Genomic DNA, 18,005 nt, shown 5'->3' on the forward strand with positions numbered 1-18,005 from the left:
TCTTGAACTTACTGATGCTTGCTCTGTTTCCCAAGATATGGTCTATCCTCGAGAATGTTCTATGCGCGCTTGAGAAGAACGTGTAACCTGCTGTTTTTGGAGGAAGTGTCCTATATATATATATCTACTAGGTCCATCTGATCTAATTTTTCATTTAATTCTATAATTTCCTTGTTGATTTTCTGTCTGGATGATCTGTCCATTGGTGTTAATGGGGTGTTGAGGTCCCCTACTATTATTGTATTGCTGTTGATGTCTCCTTTTAGTTTTGTTAATAGTTTCTTTACGAATTTTGGTGCTCCTGTGTTAGGTGCGTATATATTTATAAGTGTTATGTCATCTTGGTGGAGTGTCCCTTTTATCATTATATACTGCCCCTCTTTGTCTTTCTTTATCTGTTTCGCTTTGAAGTCTACTTTGTCGGATATAAGTATGGCAACACCTGCTTTCTTTTGTTCATTATTAGCTTGGAGTATTGTCTTCCATCCCTTCACTCTGAGTCTGTGTTTGTCTTTGGGGCTGAGGTGTGTTTCCTGGAGGCAGCATATTGTTGGATCTTGTTCTTTGATCCATCCTGCCACTCTGTGCCTTTTGATTAGAGAGTTCAATCCATTCACGTTTAGAGTGATTATTGAAACGTGGGGGCCTACTCTTGCCATTTTATCACTTGTTTTCCGGTTCTTTTGCATTTTGTCCTGATGGAGAGCTGTTACTTTGTGTTATGGTCCTTCTGCTTATCTCCTTTGTTTGTTCTGGATTTTGTAACCCCTTTCCTTTTTTTGATTTTTCAGGAATGAGGTTCTTCCTGAGCATTTCTTCAAGAGGAGGTTTTGGGGCGATGAACTCCCTTAACTTTTGTTTATCTGGGAAAGCTTTTATTTCTCCATTGTATTTGAAGGATATTTTCGATGGGTAGAGTACTCTTGGCTGCACGTTTTTGTCCTTCAGAGTTTTGAATATTTCATTCCAATCTCTTCTAGCCTGTAAGGTCTCTCCTGAGAAATCTGCTGATAGCCTTATGGGGTTTCCTTTGTAAGTTATTTTCTTCTGCCTGGCTGCCCTTAGTATTTTCTCTTTGTCGTTCACTTTTGCTGGTTTCACTACTATATGCCTTGGGGTTGGTCTTCTTGCATTAATAAAGTTTGGAGATCTGTTGGCTTCTGTCACATGAAGTTCCATCTCTCTTCCCAAGTTTGGAAAGTTCTCAGCTATTATTTCTTTGAACAGGCCTTCTGCCCCCTTCTCCTTCTCTTCTCCCTCTGGGATACCTATAATCCTTATGTTGCATCTCCTAATTGAGTCGGATAATTCTCGGAGAGTTTCTTCATTTCTTTTTAGTCTTAGTTCTCTCTCCTCCTCTGTCTGCAGCATTTCTATATTCCTATCCTCCAAATTGCTAATTCTGTCCTCCATATTATCGACCCTACTGTTCAGAGAGTCCAGATTTTTCTTAATCTCCTCCATTGTGTTCTTCATCTCCAGTATTTCTAATTGGTTCTTCTTTAGAGTGTCAAGCTCTTTTGTGACATAGCTCCTGAACTCATTGAGTTGTCTATCTGAATTCTCTTTTAGCTCGTTGAGTCTTTTCATAATGGCAGTTTTGAAATCATCGTCATTTAGGTTATAGATTTCATTGTCTTTGGGATTGTTTTCTGGGTGCTTATCATTTTCCTTCTGTTCTGGAGATTTAATATATTTTTTCATGCTGCTTGATGGTGTGGATTTGTGCCTCCGCAGAGAGATAGAGTTTAGCCGCTGCTTCCACTTGTTGCGACTGGTGTGGTGGGGGGGGGGGCAGCTGTTTAGACTGCACCAACCAGGAGCCCTGTCAGCTGTTACTGACTGGACCTGGACCCCTCCTCGTAGTCACAGTGGTCCTGTGGGGTCCCTCGTTGGTTGTGGGGGCAATCTGGGGCCTACTGTTGCAGCCCACTTAGACACGCTCCCTCCTTGTGGTCTGCAGCGGTGTTGTGGGCTTTCCCAGCAGCCAGGAGCAGGATCACCTATAATCGCCGCTTTGTCCCTAACAGAGCCCACAAGATCACACTTGTCCACTATAGGTCCCAGCAGAGCTATGGGTATCTTCTGCAGTCTGTCGTTAGCTCACCTAGCTGTGCTACTTTTGCCCCAGGGCCTCCCCACCTTGCGGTTGCCAGTCGGGACCTCTCCACTAGTGCTGTGCAGAGGCTTTTGCTGAGGCCGCTACATGTAGGAACCTGGAGTTCCCCCCGGGCTACGTAGCCGTTTCACCGGAGCTTCACTGTGCCCCACTCCACTCTCACGGGATCTCTGGGAGCCCCTTGCCTCGTCTGGGACACGGCTAGAGTCCGTGGGCCTGGCGGTGGCTTGTAAGCTGCTGCCTTGTGGGGAATTCTGCTCTAGGGAGCTTCCTGGTGTTCCGAATGCTGGGCAGGACCTCCCTGCCAATGGCGAGTAGAGGCTCTCCCTGCTGGGGGGGGGGGGTGCAGGACCCTGGATTGTCGCCCCAGGCCGCAGAGCCGGGTGTTGGAGCTCCACCCAGTCCCCAAGCACGTCCATGGGAAGTCCGGGCACCCCTTGCACCGGAGACCGTGGGCCCAGCAGCAGTTGGCGGTCTGGTGCAGTGCCAGAGAATCCGCCCGCCGGGAGCTTCACTTTGTTCTGGATTATGGGCAGAGCCTCCCAGCTAATGGCGAGCAGAGGCTTTCCCTGCTGGGGGGGTGCGGGACCCCGGAGCCTCCCCCCGAGCCACAGAGCCGGGCGCTGGAGCTCCAACCCTGTCCCCAAGCACGTCTATGGGAAGTCTGGGTGCCCCCTGCACCAACCCGTGCGCCGGAGACCGTGGGCCCAGCAGCAGCTTGCGGTCTGGTGCCGTGCCCGGGGAATCCGCCCACCGGGAGCTTCCCTTTGTCCTGGATTCTGGGCGTGGCCTCCCTGCTCATGGTGAGCAGAGGCTTGCCCTGCCAGGGAGGTCCGGCACCCCGGCGCCTCCCCCTGGGCTGCAGAGCCGGGCGCTGGAGCTCCAACCATGCCCCCAAGCACGTCTATGGGAAGTCTGGGCGCCCCCTGCACCGACCCGTGCGCCGGAGACCGTGGGCCCGGCAGCAGCTTGTGGTCTGGTGCTGTGCCGGGGAATCCGCCCGCCGGGAGCTTCCCTTTGTTCTGGATTCTGGGCGGGGCCTCCCTGCTCATGGCGAGCAGAGGCCTTCCCTGCCGGTGGGTGCGGGACCCTGGGGATTCCCCCTGGGCTTAGGTGTAATCGCGGGGGGCTTGAGTAGGGCTGTTGTCACCTGTTTCCACCGTCGCTCCACTGGTGAGTGCACACTCCCGCCCTTGGTGTGCGGCCATGCTATGGGGGAGTCCACTGGAAGAGAGCCTCCTGCAGGAACTAGGCTGTCCGGGGCCGGGGGTCGGTGGTCGGAGAGTTTTCACCTATTCCACCTCCTCCCGGGGGGAAGTCCATCCGCCTTCCGATGTATAGTAGCACAAGACTCTTAGGCGTCTTGAGATGCTATCTGGATATCCTTTGTTAATCAGTGAATGTCCAATTAGTTGTAGATTTGACGGGGGAGAGACAAAGAAGACCACTCACTCCGCCATCTTGGTCCCGCCTATTAGCACACTCTTATTGCAACTGTCCTCTTAATTGGGTTGGTACCCAGTGTAGCTGGTTGCTAGGCTCAGGGGCGTACAGTTGTGATAGGCCTGAGGCCAACAAGGCGCATGTCAGTTCTCTTAGGAGTGCAGCTGAGTGGGGCTGGCCCTTGGCATGGATGCACTCAGTTGTTTCAGGCTTTGGAAGGTGGGGCTGATCCTTTTTATGGCTACTTGTGAAACACAAGTCTTCTGCCGCTGATAAGCCTCACCCCCCACAGGACCACATACACTGTCAACACAGTCCTGGTCCATGCACACTTCTCAACCCCCTGGAGCGTACCCCAATGCCACACTGCAGAGGCCCCCACCTCTGCCCCAACGCCCCCCACAGTTCACCTGGTCCTCACACAAGCCCTGCCCCACAGAGGCAGACACCTTTGCCTGCCTGTAGAGGATCAAGGCACTCAGTCAATGCAGGCTGAAAAGTAGCCTGAGGGCTTACTGCTAGGGGGGCCAGTCCCTAGGGCGGGTTGCCTGCCCTGGCTGAACTGGATTAAATCTGTGCTCTAGTGGGTGTGGCAGACACCTGGGCTAACAGCCCAAGGGATGCACCTCAATGGCCCCCACCTGTGTCTGTATCAGCACGCCTGGACCAGCTCAGAACAACCGCCCCCACCAATGCCTCAGTCTCAGGAGAGCATCCTCCTCTCACCAAGATGCCCCCAGAGCCCACCAGGTGAATCTCGTTTCACCAAAGGACAGTCAGCCTTCTCTCTGGTGATTTTAGGTTGCTGCAATGAGTGAGTTTGTGCGTGGGCCCTTTAAGACCTGGATCTTTTCGGCTTTCGGGCGGATAGCTTTTCTGGGCGTGTCCTCGCTGCAGTTAATAGCCAGCAAAGCCAGACAGTAAGACCCTCCCCCCCCCTCAGTTGGGCTGAGTCCAAAGGATGGTTATAGCAGTATCGCCCCCGCTCTGGACCTCACTCCTCCAGGGAGGGCTGCGTACCTTAGGTTGGCTCCCGCCTGGCCAGCTGAGAAGCTCCACTGCTCCCAAAGGTGGCTTTTTTCCTCTCTGGCCGGAGTTACTGACTCTTCTGCTTTCGTCAGGACTGTCCCTTGTTGTGGGGGTTCTCTTTATCCAGTTTTCAGTTTTCAATCCAGGGTGATTCTTCCTAAAATTGTTGTAACCTGGTTGTGTTTGTGGGAGGAGGCGAGTTCAACGTCTGCTCACAGCGCCATCTTGACGAGAACTCTGGAGTCTCTTTTATAAGGGCACTAATCCCGTTCATGAGGCCCCCACCATCATGACCTAATCACATCCCAAAGGCCTCACCTCTAAATACCATCACACTGCAGAAAGATTTCAACATGAATGTTGGGGAGACGGCAATATTCAGCCTACGGCAACAGCCTTAAAGTGATAATTGGCATCTACAAAGGTACCTAAAACTAACATCATCCTTATTTGCGAAGGCCTGAATGCTTTCCCTCTAAGATAGGGAACAAGGCAAGGGCGCATACTTTTGCCACTTCTGTTCAATATTTTACTGGCTATTCAAGCAACAAGAAAGGCAAGAAGAAAGAAAGAAGTAAAACAGTCATTAACCGCAGATAACACATGAATCTATAAAAAGAATCCACAAAAAAGCTACTTGAACTGAGAAGTGAGTTCAGCAGAGTAACGTGATACAAAATCAGTATGCAAAAGCCAATTCTGTTTCTATATACCAGCCACAAACCATTAAAAATTGAAATTCAAAAAGCAACATCACATAGTCTACTACCGGTAAACAGGAAAGAGAAGTGTGCCACCACTGTCCCCACTCCCCAACTACAGAGCTGTGGCTCGGTGATTTTGAAGCAGATAGCTCTGAACCTCTTCCCAGAGGAACTGACTTCACTTGCAATGGAGTGTTGAGAAGGTCCAGCCCAGGGGCACTTTCAAAATAGTGGAGGTTGTGGTCAAAGGCAGCTAGTAGAAGATCGGTGGAATCATTGCACTACACAGGCCAAACTGTAGGCTGGCCGGATTACCTGAGACAACCAGGGAGGGAGACAGCTGAAGGAGCCTGCTTGGGGTCAAAACAAATCTGAAACACTGACCTCAATGGCTATCTCTTCAAAGGAGAAAGAATTTCATTGGCTTAGATTATGGAGCAATTTTTGTCCCAGGGCATTGTTGAAAACAATAATCAGCCCACAATTAGCGGGGCTTAACAGCTCAGTGTGGTCAGGGGAAGAGAAAGTCAAAGGCAGCCCTGCCCAAACCAAACCACAGTCATCCCAGGGTGACTGTGGGTATACCCAAGTGGGCATACCCAGTGGGCTCTTCTGGAATAGTCAAATCCAAAGCTTAACACAGCAAAGGCAGTGGGTGGGAAGAGAATGGATTCCACTAAAATAAACCAGCCAGACACTAAGCAAATAAACAAGTAAATAACAATAACCAACGCAGGAGGGGTGGGGTGGATCAGTACCCGGAATAGCCACAACGTATTATCCGCTTTAGACAGCCCAGTTTCCTACAACAACAACGTTATGACACATGCACAGAAACAGGAAAATATGAAAAAGCAAGCAACAGAAACTACCTGAGATTACAAGCAGATGTCAGATTTGATAGACAAAGACTTCAAAGCAGCTACTATAAATACGTTCAAAGAACAAAAGGAAACCACAATCAAAGAAGTAAAGGAAGGTATGATGAAAATGTCACATCAAGTAGAGAGTAGCAATAAAGAAATAAGAAATTATAAAAAAGAATTATAAAATTATATATTAATGATAAAAAAGAACCGAATGGAAATTCTGGAGTTGAAAAGTACATTAGTTGAAGTGGAAAATTCACAAGAGGGGCTCAACAACAGTAGATTTGAACTACCAGAGAAAGATTTAGCAATCTTAAAGACAGATCAATAGAGATTATACAGTCTGATGAGAGAGAGGAAAACAAATGAGGAAAAATCAACTGAGCTTCAGAGAAATATGGGACACTCTTAAGCACGCCAACGTACACGTAATGAGAGTATCAGAAGGAGAGAGAGGAGCAGAAAAAAATAGTCAAAGAAATATTGCCTGAAGGAAGCTCAACAAACTCTGAGTAGGACGAACAAAAGGAGATCCACAGACACATGGTGAAAATGCTGAAAGCCAAAGATAAAGGAGAAAATCTTGAAAGCAACAAGAAAAAAATGACTCCTCACTTATGAGGGGAAACCCAATAAGATTAACAGCAGATTTCTCAGCACAAACAATGGAGGACAGAAAGCATCAGGACAATATATTCAAAGTGCTCAAAGGAAAATACTATAGGAAGTATACTACAGGAAGAATCATACATCCAGCAAACTATCTTTTAAAAATGAAAGCAACATTACTGAATTTGTTTCTTAGGTCTAACAGTTCTTTGGCGGCATCTTTAGGGTTTTCTATGTCTAAGGGCATGCCATCTGGACCCGGAGGACATTATGTAAGTGAAAAAAGCCAGACGCAGAAAGACAAATACTGCATGATTTCACTTATAGGTGGAATCTAAAATAGTCAAACTTATAGAAGCGGAGTACAGAATGGTGATTGCCAGGGAGTGGGGAGAGGAGAAAATGGGGAGGTGATGGTCAAAGGGTACAAAGTTATAGCTATGCAAATAAGTTTTGGAGATTGACTATACAGCATACTGCCTATAAGCTAACAATACTGTATCGTATACTTAAAATTTGTTAAGAAGGTAAATCATATGTTAAGCGTTCGTATTCACTAATAACAATAACAACAACAACAACAACAACAACAATAAAGGGGGTGGGAGGACACTTAGGGAGGTGATGGATACTTCCATGTCCTTGATGGCGGTGCTGGTTTTGCGGGTGTATACTTATTCCCAAACTTGTCAAGTTGTATACATTAAATATGTACAGCTTTTGACAGGTCAACCATACCTCAATAAAGTGTTTAAAAAAATAAAAGTGAAAGCAAAATAAAGGCATTCCTAGATGAACAAAAGCTGAGAGGATCTGTTGCTAGCAGAACTGGCTCAGAAGAAAAACTGAAGGAAGTTCAGGTTGCAAGAAGTGACCCCAGAGGGTAACTTGAATCCAGAGAAAAAACCAAGAGCGTGGGTAAAGGCAATTATGTAAATACAAAAGACTATATAAATATACATTCTTACTCTTTTCTTCTGGGAACTGATTTTAAAAGCAACTGTACAAAACGATATTATATAATTTATTGTTGGGCCAATAACATATATGATGTGACATGTTTGCCAATAACAGCACAAGGCAGGTGGCTGGGAGCAAAGCTGTATTGGGTAAGGGAACGAGTCTGGATGGTAACTCAAATCCACAAGAAGAAATACTAGGAATCAGAAATAGTGACAAAGAAGGTTAATAGAACAGAAGGTATAAATAACACACTTGATACCCTGTCTTATCTCAGCTTTTTTTTAAAAGGGATAAAATTATATACAACAAAGTAATGATAAGAGTGTATTAAGGGGATGTACCCTTTGTAGATGTAATATATATGTAACAATACCACCAAAAGAGGGAAATGGGAATAGAGCTACAACGTTTCTATATCTCACTGGAACTGGTGTGAATCTGAAGCCGGCTGTGATAAGTTAAGATGTGTATGGTCAGCCTTAGAGCACCTACTAAGGAAATAACTCAAAAAATACAGCGAAACACGTCATTAAAGAAATTAAAATGCTACATTAGAAAATATCCATTTAATGCAAAACAAAGCAGTAAAGGAGGAACCAAAGAACAAAAAGACATGAGACACAGAGGAAAAAAATACATATAACGGCAGATATAAGTCCATCTACATCAATAACAACATTAAATGTGAATAGATTAGACAATCCAGTCAAAAGGCAGACACTGACAGACTGGATTTAAAAAAAAAACAACAAGCGCCAACTGTATGTTGCCTACAGGAGACACAGTTTGGTTCAAAGATACAAACAAACTGCAAGTCAGGTAAGGGAAAAGATGTATCATAAAAGCCACCACCACAGGAAAGCTGGAATGGATATCCTCATATCAGGTACTTACTTTGAACATTAAACATACACTTACCATATGACCCAGCAATTCTACTCCTAGAGAGTTCTACCCAAGACAAATGAAAACATATGTCCACATAAAGACCTGTACTCAAACATTCACAGCACTTTTATTCATAATAGCCAAACCTAGAAACAACCCAAATATTCAACAACTGGTGTATGGATAAAAGGAAAACAAACTGAGCTATACCCACACAAAGGAATATTACACACTAATAAAAAAGGACTACTGATGCATGTAACAGCATAGATGCATCTCAAGTATGCTAAATTAAAGAAGCCAGACACAAAAGGCTACCCATTACATGATTTCATGTAAATGGCATTCTGGAAAAGGCACAACTATAGGGACAGAAGTATATCAGTGGTTGCCAGGGTACGGAAGTGGAGGAAGGAGTCTGACGGCAAATGGCACAAGGGGATATCTTCGAATGATGGAAATTTTCTATATTTTTATTGTGGTGGTGGTGGTTACACAACGTGAACATTTGTCAAAATGCTACATACAACAAACACATAGATAAGGAGAACCGATTAGTGGTTACCAGAGGGGAAGGGGGTGGGGGAGGGCAAAAGGGGCAAAGGGGCATATACGCTGGTGACGGATGGAAACTAGACTATTGGTGGTGAACACGAGGCAGTCTACCCAGAAACTGAAATATAATAATGTACACCTGAAATTTACACAATGTCGTAAACCAGTATGACCTCAATAAAATAATTAAAAAGTTGAAAACACAAAACAAAAAAACTCTACAAACTATCTTAAAAGGCTGACTTTTATTGTACGTAAATTCTCTCTCAACACCTCTGACTTTCGTTTTTTCAAAGGAAAAAGAACTTTGAAGCCAAGTATTTAAATGTTGGTTATTGTATTACATTTAGACCACGACTTCATAAAAATAAAAGTCTCATTTCGGAATTCTTCACAGACCTGGCCCTCTTCTGGTACGCCCCATGTCAACAGATGGCACCATCCTACTCTTATTACCCAACACAGAAACCTGGTCTTAACCACGTACTTCTCCCTCTCCTTCACCTCCAGTCCAAATCCTTGCTGAGTTCTTTCCATTTTACTTCCTAAATACCTGTTTAATACCTTTTACTTTTTTGTGTGTCCGCCACATTTGCTCTAGTCCGAAGCCTCTTTCCCTTTGATCGTCAAAACCACTTTCTAACTGGTCTCCCACATCACTCAGGGTGTCTGTCTCCCTCTTCCCTCCCCTCCCCTTTCTCTCACACAGGTGCAGGCCTGTCCACTGCTTTTCAGATAAAGACCATACTCCTACACAAGGACGTCAGGGCATGGTCCAGCCCCTGCCTACCTCTCTAGCAGTATGAAAAGCAGTGCTTCCCCTTCTTGTCTCTCTTATTGGGCTTCTTTCACATCCTCCAATTCCCCAAGCTTCTCCACTTACATTGTCCCCACTTCCTGAGGGATGCTGATTAGTTAACTCCTGTGTGTCTTTCACATTTCAACTCAAGCAATGTCTCTCTTTTTTTTTATTGCAGTAACATTGGATTATAACCTTATATAGCTTTGAGATGTACCTCGTAATATATTTCGAATTCTCTGTAGATTACCTCATGTTCACTACCCGAAAACTAATTCTAGTCCACGACCTCACATGTGAGCCTAATCACCCCTTTTGTCCTCCCCGCTCCCCCCTTCCCCTATGGTAACCACCCATCCAGTCTCCGTTGCTTTGTGTTTGTTTGTCGTTGTTCTTATCTTCTACTTATGAGTGAGATCATATGGTATTTGACTTCCTCCCTCTGACTTATTTCACTCAGCATAATACCCTCAAGGTCCATCCATGTTGTCACAAATGGCCCGATTTCATCATTTGTTATGGCTGAGTAGTATTCCATTGCATATATGTACCACATCTTCTTTGTCCATTTGTCCCTTGATGGGCACCTAGGTTGCTTCCAAGTCTTGGCTATTGTGAATAATGCTGCGATGAACACAGGGGTGCATGTATCTCTACCCATTTGTGTTTGCAAGTTCTTTGGATAAATACCCAGCAGTGGGATAGCTGGGTCATATGGTAGATCTATTCTTAATTTTCTGAGGATATTCCATACTGCTTTCCATAGCGGCTTGCACCAGTTTGCACTCCCACCAGCAGTGTATGAGGGTTCCCTTCTCTCCACATCCTCTCCAACAGTTGCTGTTTCCTGTCTTGTTAATTATAGCCATTCTGATCGGAGTGAGGTGATACCTCATTGTAGTTTTGATTTGCATTTCCCTGATAGCTACTGATGCGGAGCACCTTTTCATATGCCTGTTGGCCATCCGTATATCTTCTTTGGAGAAATCTCTGTTCAGATCTTTTGCACATTTTTTAATTGGGTTGTTGGGATGTATCAGTTCTTTGTATATTTTGGATATTAACCCCTTATCGGATATATGGTTTGCAAATATCTTCTCCCAATTGTTAGGTTGTCTTTTCATTTTGTTGATGGTTACCTTTGCTGTGCAGAAGCTTCTTAGTGTGACGTAGTCCCATTTGTTCATTTTTTCTTTTGTTTCCCTTGCCGGGTCAGACAAGGGACTTGAAAATATGCTGCTCACATCGATGTCAAAGAGCGTACTGCCTGTGTTTTCTTCTAGAAGTTTCATGGTTTCGGGTCTTACATTCAAGTCTTTCATCCATTTTGAGTTGATTTTTGCGCATGGTGTAAGGGAATGGCCTACTTTTATTCTTTTGCGTGTGGCTGTCCAGTTTCCCAACACCATTTATTGAAGAGACTCTCCTTTCTCCATCGTATGCTCTTGGCTCCATTGTCCAATATTAGCTGCCCATACATGTGTGGGTTTATTTCTGGGCTCTCGATTCGGTTCCATTGATCTGTGTCTGTTTTTGTGCCAGTACCATGCTGTTTTGGTTACTATGGCTTTGTAGTATATTTTGAAATCAGGGAGTGTGATACCTCCAGGTTTGATCTTTTTTCTCAGGAATCCTTTGGCTATTTGGGGTCTTTTGCTGTTCCATATAAATTTTAGGATTCTTTGTTCTATTTCTGTGAAAAATGTTGGAACTTTCACAGGGATTGCATTGAATCTATAGATTGCTTTAGGAAGTATGGACATTTTAACTAAGTTAATTCTTCCAATCCAGGAGCATGGAATATCTTCCCATTTCTTTGTATCTTCTTCGACTTCTTTCAACAATGTTGTATAGTTTTCGGTGTACAGCTCTTTCATCTCTTTGGTTAAGTTAATTCCTAGGTACTTTATTCTCTTTGTTGCAATTGTGAATGGGATTGTATTCCGAATTTCTCTTTCTGCTACTTCGTTGTTAGTGTACAGAAATGCAGCCGATTTTTGTGTGTTGATTTCGTATCCTGCGACTTGACAGTATTCATTCATTATTTCTAAAAGTTTTTTAGTGGATTCTTTAGGGTTTGCTACATATAAAATCATGTCGTCTGCAAAGAGCGACAGTTTCACTTCTTCTTTTCCAATATCGATCCCTTTTCTTTCTTTTTCTTGCCTGATGGCTCTGGCTAGGATGTCGAATACTATGTTAAATAAGAGTGGTGACAATGGGCATCCTTGTCTGGTTCTTGTTCTTAGAGGGATAGATTTCAGCTTTTCTCCGTTGAGAATGATCTATGCTGTGGGTTTCTAATGTACGGCCTTTATTATGTTGAGGTGTTTTCCTTCTATATCCATTTTATTTAGAGTTTTTATCATAAGTGGATGCTGTATCTTGTCAAATGCTCTGTCTGCGTGTATTGAGATGATCATGTGATTTTTATTCTTCATTCTGTTAATGTGGTGTATCACGTTGATAGACTTGCGGGTGTTGACCCATCCCTGCATCCCTGGAATGAAACCCACTTGATCATGACGTATGATCTTTTTAATGTATTGTTGTATTTGATTTGCTAGTATCTTGTTGAGGATTTTTGCAACAATGTTCATCAGTGATATTGGCCTGTAATTTTCTGTTTTTTGTGTTGTCCTTGTCTGGTTTTGGTATCGGGATAATGCTGGCGTCGTAGAAGGAGGTAGGAAGCCTCCCCCCGTCTTCAATTTTTCAGAAGAGTTTGAGAAGGATAGGTATTCAGTCTTCTTTGAATGTTTGGTAGAATTCACCAGGGAAGCCGTCTGGTCCTGGACTTTTATGTTTTGGGAGGTTTTTGATTGCTGTTTTGATCTCCTTACTGGTGATTGTCCTATTCAGATTTTCTACTTCTTCTTGGTCCAGTTTTGGAAGGTTGTATGTTTCTAAGAATTTATCCATTTCTTCTAGAGTATCCAATTTGTTGGCCTATAGCTTTTCACAGTATTCTCTTATTATCTTCTGTCTTTCTGGGGTGTCCGTTGTAATTTCTCCTCTTTCATTTCTGATTTTATTTATTTGAGCCTTCTCTCTTTTTTCCTTGGTGAGTCTAGCTAAGGGTTTGTCAATTTTGTTTATCTTTTCAAAGAACCAGCTCTTGGTTTCATTAATTTTTTCTATTGTTGTTTTAGTCTCTATTTCATTTATTTCTGCTGTGATCTTTATCATTTCCTTCCTTCTCCTGATCTGGGCTTTGTTTGTCCTTCTATTTCCAGTACCCTTAGATGCACTGTTAGATTGTTTATTTGGGATTTTTCTTGTTTGTTGAGGTAGGCCCGAATTGCTATAAACTTCCCTCGTAGAACCGCTTTTGCTCTATCCCATAGATTTTGGCATATCGTACTTTCATTTGTCTCCAGGAACTTTTTGATTTCTCCTTTGATTTCTTCAATGACCCAATCGTTGTTCAGTAGCATTTTGTTTAATCTCCACATTTTTGTGGCTTTTCTGATTTTCTTCCTGTAGTTGCTTTCCAGTTTCATACCTTTGTGGTGAGAAAAGATGCATGGTATTATTTCGATCTTCTTAAATTTATTGACATTTGTCTTGTGGCCTAATGTGATCAGTCCTGGAGAATGTTCCATGTGCATTTGAAAAGAATGCGTATTCTGTGGTTTTTGGACGGAATGTTCTATATATATCCACTAAGTCCATCTAGTCAAACGTGTCCTTTAAGGCGAGTGTTTCCTTATTGATCTTCTGTTTGGATGATCTATCCATTGATGTAAGTGGAGTGTTAAAGTCCCCTAGTATTACTGCGTTACTGTCTATTTCTCCTCTTATGTCTGTTAATAATTGCTTTATATATTTAGGTGCTCCTATGTTGGCTGCATCGGTATTTACAAGTGCCATATCTTCCTGTTGGATTGTTCCCTTTATCATTATGTAGTGCCCTTCTTTGTCTCTTGCTACAGTTTTTGTTTTAAAGTCTATTTTGTCTAATATAAGCATTGCTACCCACGTTTTCTTTTCTTTGCCATTTGAACGGAATATCTTTTTCCATCCTTTCATTTTCAGTTTGTGTCTTTAGGTCTGAAGTGTGTCTCTTGTATGCAGCATAAGCATGAGTCCTGTTTTGTTATCCAGCTGGCCACGCTAGTGGGTGTGGTAGACCCCTGGGCTAACAGGCCAGGGGAAGAACTTCAATGGCATCTGCCTGTCTGTGTCAGCATGCCTGGACTAGGTGACAACAATGACCCCCACCAATGTCTCAGTCTCTGGAGAGGTCTCTCCTCTCACTGAGATGCACCCGGAGCCTACTAGGTGAGTCTCTTTTCACCAAAGGACTGTCAGCCTTCTCTCCGGTGATTTTAGGTTGCTGAGACAGGTGAGTTTGTGCGTGGGCCCTTTAAGACTCGGGTCTTTTCGGCTTTCCTCCGATAGCTTTTCTGGGGGTATCCCCACTGCAGTTAATAGCCGGCAAAGCCAGATAGTAAGAGCCTCGTCTCAGCCGTGCTGAGTCTGAAGGATGCTTACAGTAGTATCGGGCCCCCACTCAGGACCTCACTTCTCCAGGGAGGGATGCGTACCTTAGGGTGGCTCCCGCCTGACCGGCTGAGAAACTCCGCTGCTCCTGAAGGTGGCTTTTTTCCCTCTCCAGAAGGAATTTCTGCCTCTTCCACCTTAGTCAGGACTGTCCCTTGTTGCGGGGGTTCTTTTAATCCAGTTTTCAGTTTTCTATCCAGGGTAATTTTTCCAAAGATAGTTGTAACCTGGTTGTGTTTGTGGGAGGACATGAGTTCAGAGTCTTCCTACACCACCATCTTGACGAGATCTCCAAGCACTGCCTCTTAAGGGAAGACCTTCCAAAAGGTCTTGCCAAGGTCATTTCTTCCCAAGCCCTGGAGTGGGCGTCTTTGGTACCACCAATCACAGCAGTAATTTTTACATTTATTTGTATGATCATTAGATTCATTATTGTCCCATGATTTTACATAAACCCCATGAGGGCACGGATGTTTCTTTTTTTATTGCATCTCCCAGGCACCCAGCACAGTGCCTAGACCACAGTTGAAGCTTGGTGAACTGTAGTTAAATGAACAGTCTCCCCCACCATCTTTTTTAAACACACACACACACACAGTGACCATCATAGTTATCCAGGACAGTGACCAGTGTCTGGGCCGCCCCCTGACCTGGATTAGGAGGTTGGGGAGCACTGGTAGTTTTGCTAGAGGGTGGCTTCCAGCTTCCCTAAGGTGCCACAGCACTACTCTCAGCAGGGCTAAGAAGCTTTCTGTATCTGTCACTGGTAAGGACCGAGACCTTCATGCCTTCACACACTCAGTGGCCCCTTGTTAGGGCTGATAGTGAGTCCTCAGAACACTCATCACTAAGTGCAATAATTCCCTCCCAGACTTGAGACCAGGGAGCCCTGCCCGACAATAATGGAGTACTCTATCCTCTTAGCAGAAAAGCAAGGCCAGAAAATGGACTTTTTGCTGTTTATCTCCTCTTAACGAGTTCTCTCACCTTTGCATTCACTTCCACATTTCTTGTCTGAGTCACCCAATCCAACCCTGCTAATTCCCAACCGATTATTACCACAACCTGTATCTGCATCTCGCTTTCTGCGTATGGATTTATTGGGGGAAGGTTGGATCTAACTACTGCACTATGTATTTTCTTTCTCTTTTCCCTTCTGAATCTGTAGGCTTCCAGACTTCAAGAAAAGTGCTCCAGATCACCCACAAAAGGAGCAGGTGAGGCTGCGACTCTCATCCACAGAGTAGTTCTAAGCAGTACTGCCTTCTAGGAACCACATGCTGCCCCACTGCCCCAAGGGAGTCAAAAGGGAGCGAAGGTCTAAGAAGTCTTAATACAGACACTTATCTCGATAGCACACCAGCCTCTTTGTAGGGACGTGCGAGTTGGGTTTGGTTTGGTTTTTGCCTGTATTGACTGTGGCCTTTTTCACAGTGCGTGCAGACTTAGCCAACCTTCCATCTGGACCTCTCTGCTTCCCCTGCTCCTCTCTGCTACTGCACCACAGATCTTTCTCCTGCTTTAAACACACTGATTGGTTTTTCACCCGGCAAGCATAATGAAATAAGTTTTTATCCTGAAACGTCAAGACACCTAAGAGAATGAGTCTTCAGAAAAACTATTTTAAAAATTATAATAGGAACACTGGCTATGTAATAACGAAGATACAGCAAATAGAACAGTGAATAAAATGTTATGTGAAAATTATCTAGAGTTTCACACTTAGAGAAAGACACTTAATATGTGCTTATTCCCTTCCAGGCTATTTTCCTATGCATTTTTTAAATTATGAGTTTGGGAAGGGGAGATAATGTCTTTATACCGTATCTGTTGTTTTGCTTGTTTGACATTATACCATAAACTACCTTCCGTAATGACAACGACGGTGAGGATGTGGATGCCGACGTCAACAGGAGCAAACACACGTAGAGACTCTGATACGGCAGAAACTGTTCTTTGTGATGTGCACATATTGACTCGTCACCCCATAGTATTTCATGCACCTAGGAGACAGCATGGTCAACCCGTACACAGATACATGTAATCTGATTAATGCTGCCAGACATGTTCATCTGGCTTTTGATCCAGAGGACATGTGACACTGAGGTCACACTCCAGAGTTTAGGGTTGCATCTCATGTGTCTTTATGTTTCTCTCTGGCCTGGGTACAAATCTGACTCTGACCTTGCTGGCTAGGTGGCTGTGGGCAAATTACTTCACCTGTTAATCTCCTCGTGTCTCAGCTTCCTCATCTATAAGAAAGGATGATAACATTAAAAATGCTTACCTCATAGAGTTGCTGTAAGTACTCAATGACTTTTAAAATTATATATGTAGAGAGAGAGCTAAAAACAAGGCCGGGCCTATAGGAAGCATCCAGAAGTGTGAGCTTTTATTCCCTTCTGCTTTTTGCTTGTACCCATTACCCCTTCCTCCCATTTGCCCCCTCCCTGCCCCCCACTTTCACTTCCCCCACTCCCACCCCACTCTCTCTCCCCTTTGCCCCTTCCCTCAGACTCTCCATCCGAAAACAGTTCACCATCGCCTCATGATTTACCTCAGAAAACGGTAACATCATCAGCCTTTTATTAAATCAATAATGAATATTAGTGCTAGAAATAACGAACACAATAAAACTGACAATGTGAAAACTACACAAGAAACAAAGTGTTACTGAAGAAAATTTGACTCCTAATGGTTTCATACCTTCATCAGATTCAAATCTCCACAACTTGATACAGGAGAATCAGACTAGATAGAACTAATGGCAACAAAAGAAATCACATGATGAGGCTCTTTGGCCTTTACATATCAGTCTTTAAAATGTTTTTTAAAATTTACATACTCATGTTCTATCATCATCCAGTGACCATTTACTTTCCCAGCATTACACAAATCATATGAAGAGGGTATTAGAGTTCTAATTTCCTAGGGAAGTTTGCATTCAAATTTTCCATATGAGCACACGATGATGAAACCCTGGCAGTACATTTAGGCTTCACGAGAACCCTACAAGGAGAACTGAATATTCATTATGCTAACAAAAATATGACCTTTCATGCCCCATACACTCAGTTCTTGAGTCCCCGAAGAGCTGAAGTGAGCGTGCAAAGTCCATCCAGTCAGTCAAAGGTAGTCTTGACACTGTCTCTCTGGAACATGCTCCAGGAAAATGTGGCAACAGCAACAACACTGACAACAACAACTAGAATTGACTGGGAACTCACCATACGCCAGGCACCGTCCTGACAACTTTACACGTCTGAACATAGTCGGTGCTCTAAACTGCCCCAAGAAGTAGCTAAATTTACTACTAACTAGTGTTTTCATTTTTACTAATGGAGAAATGAGGCAGCGAGATGCTAAGCAACTTGCTCAGTGTCACTCAGCAGTAAGTGGTGGAGCCACAGGTCTGGAGGCATTGTGGAAAACTCACTGTGTTGTGTACTTATTCAATGAAGGGTAAGATCCAAACGCTACCACAAAATACGTAGAATAACAGCTGACGTGTAACACAAATT

The 18,005-nt window shown here is 44.0% G+C and overlaps 1 protein-coding gene across 36 annotated transcripts in view; it reads right to left on the bottom strand.

Moving 5' to 3' along the window:
* The window catches only part of FAM156A (family with sequence similarity 156 member A), an 85,852-nt gene that overhangs the window by 52,110 nt on the left and 15,737 nt on the right, over positions 1-18,005 (bottom strand). For 2 of the 36 annotated variants that reach the window (XR_011499570.1, XM_070501835.1), the window contains exon 2: positions 4,583-4,764. The exons of 32 other annotated variants lie outside the window; for them this stretch is intronic. The gene's annotated coding sequence lies outside the window, so the exon portion shown is untranslated. The remainder of the gene's footprint in view (positions 1-4,582; positions 4,765-18,005) is intronic. 2 more of the 36 variants (XM_070501845.1, XM_070501834.1) reach the window with 1 other exon arrangement.

This window comes from Equus asinus, chromosome X (assembly GCF_041296235.1).
Source record: "Equus asinus isolate D_3611 breed Donkey chromosome X, EquAss-T2T_v2, whole genome shotgun sequence".
Taxonomy (NCBI): domain Eukaryota; kingdom Metazoa; phylum Chordata; class Mammalia; order Perissodactyla; family Equidae; genus Equus; species Equus asinus.